Here is a 9,406-nt window from a genome sequence, read left to right as displayed (position 1 = left end):
CAGTACATACACTGTACATGAATTTCAAAGAAACAAACAAATTAAAAATACGATTTTAGATTATTTAATTCACTCCATGATACACACTGATGTTAACAATGGCTATTTATTGGTCTATTAGTATAGTAATTCCAAAAATTTATAGCATTTATTTTTTTTTTTTAAAGGAAGGCTCCCCCCTCCCTCCTCTTTGCTTTGCAAAATTAGCCTTGAAAAGAAACCCATCTCGAATAGAAGCCCATCCAAAATTCGCAAAAAAGAAGCCCATGGCTTCTATTCGGGGTTTTACGGTATTGTCAGCGAAGTTAATTAGTGAATAATAATTTTACAATACCCCATGAAAGCATTTTAATGCTTAAAATAATAAAGACGCGTAACGTATTAAGAGCATAGTTGTAATAAACTAGAGATGCTTGAAGTGCAGACAATTGACTAGGCCTACTGTACAGTAATGCCAAAACATGCATAAAGATAGGGGGCGGTTTAACGTCCGATTATGATGAAAAACATTTTTTTTTATTCTAATTTCAATTATTTTAATTTTATACAGTGAAGAAGCAATTGATTGAAATATTGGCTTTCGATTTTCAGTTAAACTTAGACAATAGGGCCTACAATGACGATAAATATACAGTGTAATCCAAAAGTACGTAATTTTTTTATCACTTAGGATTCGAACACATACTTATTCGATGCAGAGCATACTGCCAAATGGAAGGTGGGGGTGGGGGTACCACCTACATTCATGTTTCCAATTTATTTCGAAATGCCGAGGCTTTCATTCAGGACTTTATTTAGGCCTATTGGTAGTTATCACGTGATATTGATATATGACAATCACCCATAATAGGCCTACTTTATCCAGAGTCGATCGATGAATTAAACAGAAAGTCATTGTGTCAATAGATACGGCCGTGATACCGGTAAGAGGCAATTGCATAGATATACATCTATTGTATTCTGCTGGCTAACGCTAACATATGGAATGATCTCTGAAAATGGATTTACGCGGTCCATGTTAATATACAGTTTACCATTGATTTATTGTATGTACTTTTTAAGTATAAGCATGCGTATTGATTAATTTACACTTTTTATTTAACAATATTTTTATCGTTGAATTATAAGAATAATGATAAACGAATTCGGATTCTTTATTGAAATTTAAACAACATTAGTAATTAAACTATAGGCCTATATTGGTGATAAATATTGCATTTTCCTAAATTATAATTATAATTTTGTACAAGCTAGAACGTCGAATCATAAACGTGTATAATAAATGGAATGGTGGGCCGTCAACCGTTCAGCCTTTACAGACAGTAAAATGGTTAATTAACCTTCAGTGATTCGCTACTTGAAAAGATGTGAACAAATGATTACCATTACAATAGACATAAACCTAGAGGTGAGTGTTATACCTACAGATAACAGGATGCCACAGACCGTGCACCGCGACAAACAAACAGGTCCACTGTCTGAACTCAGTGTGAAAACAACGTTCTCAATGTATACTCGTCAAAACCCCCGAACAAACTGGGACTTATGCTCATGGATATATTTGTTGTTAACTCCTTCAGACTTAACAATTTTTTTTGGATTATAAACATGTCATTTGAGAGACTTTTGGATTGTAAGTATGGATAGTCCAGAGATCGTTGTGGTGAATGTACCTACTGGTCGAACTGACAAGGCATCTGGAAAAGTATTGCCGGACGTCCGTCCCGGAAAACCTCGCAAAAAGGTGACATTTGATCTGGATCTTAAGGTACATACGATACCAAATAGAATACCGTTGTATGAACGACGACCAGCGTCAAATGTTTCCAGGAGGAACCACCATCCATCGGCGTTTGTCCCGCGACCTTTAGAGTTCCGTGGTGGTAAGGATAGGCAATTCCTAGGCAATGCTACTTCAAAACTTATCGTAGACTTATATACCCACGGGTCTCACTCGACGCCACCTAGTCATTACTACTCTGGTTCCAGAGGTAGTTTTGTCCGGCCACAGCGGAAACCCACACCCAACTATTTTAATTATGCTGCAAAAAGTCTATATTCATTATCAAGCCTAAAACAGCCGGCCAAAATGAGCCGAGCTGCTGCAAACTTGAAACAAATTACCGATGCACTAGGAGAGCACCATGATAATAATGTGTATAAAGAATATGGAACTTATAAAAACAGTGCAGAATCACTACCCAGAGTTTCTACCAGTAAAAACCCTTACCAAGACTCAACAAGTACGAGTATGCACAAAATTCAAGTCAGCAACCGCGCAATGTTATCGAATTCTGCTCCGATTCGACAGAAGTTAACCAGTTGGCTAGTGACTAAACCACCACTACCAACCGAGAATGATCAACTGGTTCCTGCCACTAGGGGTCCTAAAGAGCATATAAATTCATCTTCCAATGAACATAAACAAACGATTGTAAAATTGCAAACAGTTAGTTTAAGTGATCAGACATCGCTGTACTCACCACCAAAGTTGATTCCCAGACCTCCATCATGTTCCAAACAGGATTATCGGAAGTCATCGCGTACAACATACTCTGGAACCTACGGTTTGAGTCTTTCCGATGATGGTAAACATGTCCAAGAAATTGAAGGTGATCGTTCCTCTTCGAGATGCTCAACTATTGACACCTACGTTATCCCTGACGCAGCACGAATAAAGAATAATATAAACACCACTAAGGACAAAATTATGATTAGTCCAAATGAACGATCAGTTGCCTGGGCTGCAACTGAGCTACATGTCAGAGATCCAGTTCTGGACGTAACTGTGTTACGTACGCCTGTTGGACCATCAGAAATTCCATACTTCTCTGCATGGCAAGCAACGACTAGACCGCCAAACTTATCATCAACAACATGACAAGAAATTCTGATAATAATATTGCAGATACTTCGTAATAATGCTTAAATTTTGCTAAGCAAAGAAATATGCCTATTACATCATAATTCGGACCGCGACAAATATTTAAATGACATACATCAATAATATTTTTTAATGAAACACGTTTTGCATTTGATACTATTTTACGCATGTGTAGTTGAAAATTCTCGAGATATATATCTGTCTCTTATACACATCTAGATGTGTATTATACATATTAATAATAACAGTGCTCGAATAGGAACATGCAATAATCGTATCATCAACGTAACTCATCAACGAAAAGTTCCTTTATTAATTTCGTTGATGGGCTTTGCTTGATACGATCGAGGACAGATGAGCTTTGAGGAGAGGTTACATTTCCTTTCTTTTTCATCTTTGCTGTCAGAAGGGACAAATTGCTTATTATTTTTTGCTTTAAATTTCTGATGGGCCTTCTAAACTGCAGCACGGTTTATGATGGTATCAAAATCAAATGATCGCTTGTGTTTCCGTCACCAAGCATCAAGGACCCAAGCATTTTTCAACTCGGTAGCCATCAGGTTGCCTCGTGCCTGGGACCAGCTCCCTAGATTGTTAACCGATGCTGCAGTTTTAGAAAGCCCATCCTCTTTTCTTCGTAAGGTTTCTTTGTATTTTGATTCACTGTAATGTTTGATGTTTTAATGTGTTGCTGAATTTGGGGTTGGGTAAACCGGCTTTGCTACAGTGATTTGGTTCACTCTGGTTGTCCCTGGTCTCCCCAAATTTCAGCTTTTTGTTGTTGTTGTTGTTGTTGTAAATGACTAATAGATAATGAAATTAAATGAAATGAAATTATTACAACATGTTCCTATTCGAGCACTGCATATTTATCAGTAACTCACTACTACACCTCTGTCTCTTATACACATCTAGATGTAGTAAATGATATAGTTTTGTGTGTTAAACGACTGTAGATTACCATGGTTCTTTGAAAATGTGCTATCGAACATTAGAGGCGTCTCAACATTATTTGGGTCTCGATTTAGAGGATGCACTGTATTAATAGATGTATTATATTTTACTGAAAGTTTTGATTAAATTCAGAAGTATCAAATAAATCTATGATGAAGTATAATTATATGAAAATATACGGTACATTTTATCATAAGGTTATAAATAGAAATATATAGAATATTCCCAGACAAATGTGCTTTACTATGAATATGCATAATTATTGCCATGCAAATAATTAGTGCATTTCCAGAATATGCGCAATATATTTCAATCCTTGATAAAAAAAAATACATTAGTGTTTTCATTTTTTAGGGTCATCATCCTTATTTGTACTAGTGTATTATTACTATAATGTTTTTTTTTTATTGTGAAATCAAGTTTACCGGTTAGTCTCTTAGCAACGTTTTCATCTTATCTATGAGGTTATACGCACGCATGCGAAACTAATGTGTTAATGCTATGTCCTAAATGACATTTATATATTATAATATTAGGTACAATGCATGTTACATTCGTTGTGAATGGCTTTCTGTCACTTAGCGTACAAAGTACTGCACAAACGCGCCTAAAAGTTCTAGGCTTAATTATTTCAATGTTATTCCTCTTCGCAAACAGAGTCTTGTAGGCAACAGAGTTCATTAAAGTTTTTATTTTTATTTTTGTGTAAATAGGCCTAATATTATCTTAATGATATTTTAAGCGTGTAAATTTATCTTGAGTAGAACAATCATTTTAAGAACAATAAAGATCTATAAGGAAGTGATTTGTGTTATAGCGTTTTCTTCAAACAAAATAGAGGTCACTCCCAGGGTCACTCTAGCAAAAAAAAAAAAAAAAATCACTCTAAAAAAAAAAAAAAAAAAAAAAAATCTATTCGTATAGGTTCTTATGTAGTGTGTAGCTATCCTGTAACAAGAATACTGACTTTCTAACGGCCCAGTAACGCACAGACAACGCAACATTTTATTACAAAGACCCTGAGTCAAACTTTAGCAGAGTAGGCCTAATCGGCCTACTGTATGTATGTAGTCAAATTGATATGGACAAAAGGTGAGTAAACTAAGAGATGGATGCTCTAATCCAATTGTCGCATTTGGAGAGTACTATCTAAGCGGAACCAAGCGCTAAATTATTATAAGGATCGTCATGGTTACAAGACAATGCCAGTTGGTGATTACCAAGGCTTACTGTACCTCTGTTATTAATAGCATGGTTATACTAAAAATATTATCACCATAAAATATTTAGGCCAAATGCACATTTACATTAAAATCGAATAAGTACTGTAGGCCCTTTAGTAAACATTTAGTATGGCATTCAACATAAATAGTTTTGGTCATGCATAATTCTAGTATTTTGAAATATTCAATTATAAAAATATACTGTTTGATTAAAAAAAGAGAAACTATTTGCCAATCCATTAAACCATGGAGGAGTTCCTCCATGATTAAACTATAGGCCAGTCTATAGGCCTAAAATATAAGAATATTGCAGAATGCATACGTTTTAAGTCAGACTGCTGACGAATAGTTTAAATGACCAAATGAGGATGTTAAACAGAGATTACATTTTTTGTATGACAATGGCGGTTCAAGGGGGCTCCATCTAAAATTAATGTCTGAGAGTGTCATTCTCCACCTATAGAGGTGCCATAATCATACATTTTTTTTTATCACAGCTCGCCGTGGTTTTCTAGACGCGCCTCACCCTCTGAAATGAAGTGAAAATCCCTCTCTTGACCCCTTCTTTTGAATTGATGGATATGTCAGTCAGTGATTTCACTTATCTTTTTTTTTATCGATTTATAAATAGGCCGTATGATATCTAGGCCTATTAAAAAAAATGAAGAACTTCAATATTGAGAGAGATTTAATTTCATGGTCAGTTTCATCAAAGTTGTTCCAGTGTTTGCATGATATTTTACTTGTAAGCCTATTTGGGGAACCTTTTGTTTTGGGGATCTTTTTGTCTTTCAGTAACTCACTACTACACCTTGACTTATGTAAACAGTCATTTTCAGTGTTCTTTCCCTTTGTGGGTTTTGTTGATGGTTATCCTCACTTTATCTGGCATGATATTTGCTGCTGTGTGTAAGAGGTCGGGCATATATTATTCATAAAGTTACTCAATGCTATCAATACAACATTGAAATTCAGCGCACGTAATCGCACATAATCCGTCATTTCAATTCAACAAATCAATTAATAATCAAGTACTTTTTCTCATTCCTTATTGGTTTAGAATAGCCTTGTGCTGGCGGTAGTTGGGACGAATTTGTTAGACGTTCATACTTTTTGAATTAGATCTCACTAAGAGGTAGAACTAGTTCCGCCCACCATTTAGGCAGGGCTGACTCCAGAAATTTGGTGTGGCAGGGGGTTCGAATGTCCAACAGTATGATCCAAGAAGCCATGCACCAGGCTCTAGAGCCCCAGTCAGGGTCCCCGAAATAAAATTCCCTGGTTTTCGTGGAGGGAGTTTCTATGGGCCAAATTGTGCTTTTGACCACAATATTAGCGATCGATTGGCAATGAATATATCGTTATTTGGATAGATTGTCGTGGCGTTGGACGACAGAGTAGGTGTCTGTCCTCCTGTTATGTTGGAGGGAGTGTGCGGGGATTCCTACTCTAAAGAAAATTGGGATTCAAGAGAAAAAGGTGTAGAAAAAGATGACCGATATATTTTGGCCAAAGCCCCCGTCCGACAGCTTTCCACTGGGGTATTGGCAGTGGTGCGCGGAGACCCCATAAAGCTCGCTCATCCCATTCGCTCTTAATCAAACCCGTATCGCGGCCCACCAGCGGCCCCATTAGTGCGCACGCCAACAGCAGCTTCCGAGTCCCCCACCCACCCCGCCCTAGTAGCATAGGGGGGACCCAGACGCCGGGGACCGGGCCACTAATTGCACCCGGTGGGGGCATGGGGTGAAAAGCCCCTGGCCACTCCGGCGTTTTTAGCGTTGACGTATTTTAATTCCTTTTTTACACATTCGAATTCTAAGTTTATGTATCGTGGTATTTGGTCCAAAAATATATAGATATCACTATATAAACATAATAAATACTAAACAAAACGAGCCAATTAAAATCAATAAATATTTATGGACAAAAACATAGGCTATGTTTCATACTCATGTGTCAATGCTTTTGCTCATGGTTTAATTTCTTGTTTCATGTGGTTGTTATTCTTAAAAGTTTTGTTTTGTTTTGTTTATTTTTTTTTTAAATATAAATTTTAATTTTTTTTATCGACGATAAATAATAAATTGAATTTGCTGGGGGCCCCTTGAGGCTCCCCTGGTTTTAGCCAATGAGAGCTCATAGCCGTTACGCCACTTCTCCCCACCCTATACTAGATACACAACTACTGGGAAAGATTTAATAAAAATGAATGAAAGCTTTAATTATTAGTATTCACGAAAATATATAGGCCTAAATATATAAGACATTAAATAAAAGATTTTTAGAACAATATATAAATATACAAAGACAAAATTAGCAAAACATGCACCTCAATATTATCAGCCAGCGGTGGCTCCAGAAATTTGGCGACAAGGGTCTGACATGTCCGACGGGGTCCGAACCAAGGAATGTGGCTCAGTGGCATATAGTATGGTCCAAATTGTGCTTTTAGACCACGATATGGATTGGAAATCGAAATAACGTTACATTAATAAGCAAAGTATATTTTTTTTAAATTGATCAGAGATCAGACGACCTCTCGTGGTGTCAGACGACAGTGGGGTCCAGGCCTGCCGGCTCCCCCCGCCCTCCGAAGGGGCCAAGTGAGGGTCACACCCAATTAAAATAGTCTACGGTAATTTTATGTGCGTTTATTTTTAAAGTGGTAGACTGATTTTGTTTTTTTGGTTTTTTTTGTGATAAAGCAGCAAGCCCTAAGTCACGAGGATGGGATTAATGTACTGGCACGGTCAGGGGCGGATTTAGAGGAAGGACATTTTGGAAAGTTAAAAAAAAAAAAAGGAAAAAAAGAAAGAAAGAAAAAGAAATAGCGATCGCCCAAACGTCTCGAAAGTTATTCTCGGGCGTGAAAACAAAATTTTCGCGGGGGCATACCCTGGACCCTCTGGGGTAATGTTGTCTTGATCTGCTCCACTTTCGTAGGCCTACCACACCCCCCTTTCGGCTGCCTTTCGGACATCTCTGGATCTGCTCTGGTCCCTTTCGGCTCGGACATCTCTGGATCCGCCCTTGAACGGGGGCGGATCCAGAGTTCTGACGAGGGGGGGGGGGGTGCACAATATGGAGTCCATGCCACGCCCACCTCAGCCCCACCATTTGAGTCTAAGGCCGTGAGCAAATTTTAAGAATAGACACATCCAGACGCTCAGAAATGGTACTCTCAGGCGGTAAAAATGCTTTTTCAGAGCAGTGTTCCTCTACAGAATTATTGACTTTTTCCCGATTCTCCCCTTCCCTAGACATACCTCCCTTCACGGGCGTCGCGAAGGTCTAATTGAGGACTATATATATATATACATCTAATATTTATATAGGTTATAAATATTAGATGTGATTGTAGACGTTGTTGGCCCATCAGAGTACTTTGTGGGCCCGACGTCGGTAAACGTTAGTGAAGGTTGGTTACAACCGTTAGGCCGACGTTGGTTAGAGGTTGTAAATGTTAGATGTAATTAAAGACGTTGTCGCAACGTCATAGTACTTTGTTGGCCCGACGTCGGTAAACGTTTGAAATAGACGTTGGTTAATAATATAATAATAATTGTCGCTCTTATATAGCGCTTCATGCACAATGCCTCTAAACGCTTCACATTACTACCCCGGTCATTGGATCAAACACATATGGAACACATACTCAGCTCCCTGGGGAGAATTCCATAATATTGCAGCTAGTAATCAGCGCAGTTGTGTTCGAACCTACCAGGTACCCACTTGTACTCCTGGGTGGAGAGAGGCAACCGTTGTAGATAAAGTGCCTTGCCAAGGACACAAGCGATTTGCACAGCGAGAGTTTCGAACCCCTGACCTCGAGGTTGGGAGTCCAAGCCACAACCGATGCGCCAACCGCTTCTACAATATTAGGTTACTACCGTTGGGCCGACGTTGGCCAGAGGTTGTAAATATTAAATGTGATTACAGGCCTTGTCTCAACGTCACTGAACGCTGTTGGCCCGACGTCGGTAAACGTTTGGAATGGAGGTTGGTTACAACCGTTGGTCCGACGTTGGTTAGAGGTTGTAAATATTAGGATGTGATTATAGACGTTGTCCCAACGTCACAGTACTTTGTTGGCTCGACGTCGGTAAATGTTAGCGGAGGTTGGTGACAACAGTTGGGCCGGCGTTGGTTAGAAGTTGTAAATTTCAAACGTTTACTAACGTCGGGCCAACAGAGTACTGTGATGTTGCGACAACGTCTATAATCATACATAATATGTACAGCCTCTAAGAAACGTCGGCCCAACGGTGGTACCAGACATCTATTTCAAACGTTTACCGATGCCGGGCCAACAAGTTACTTTGACGTTACGATAACGTCTATA

Source organism: Anneissia japonica, unplaced genomic scaffold (assembly GCF_011630105.1).
Source record: "Anneissia japonica isolate Jap-2015-1 unplaced genomic scaffold, ASM1163010v1 scaffold288249_len478412_cov200, whole genome shotgun sequence".
Classification (NCBI taxonomy): Eukaryota; Metazoa; Echinodermata; class Crinoidea; order Comatulida; family Comatulidae; genus Anneissia; species Anneissia japonica.
The sequence above is the reverse complement of the archived record's forward strand: the minus strand, read 5'-3'. Positions refer to the sequence as shown.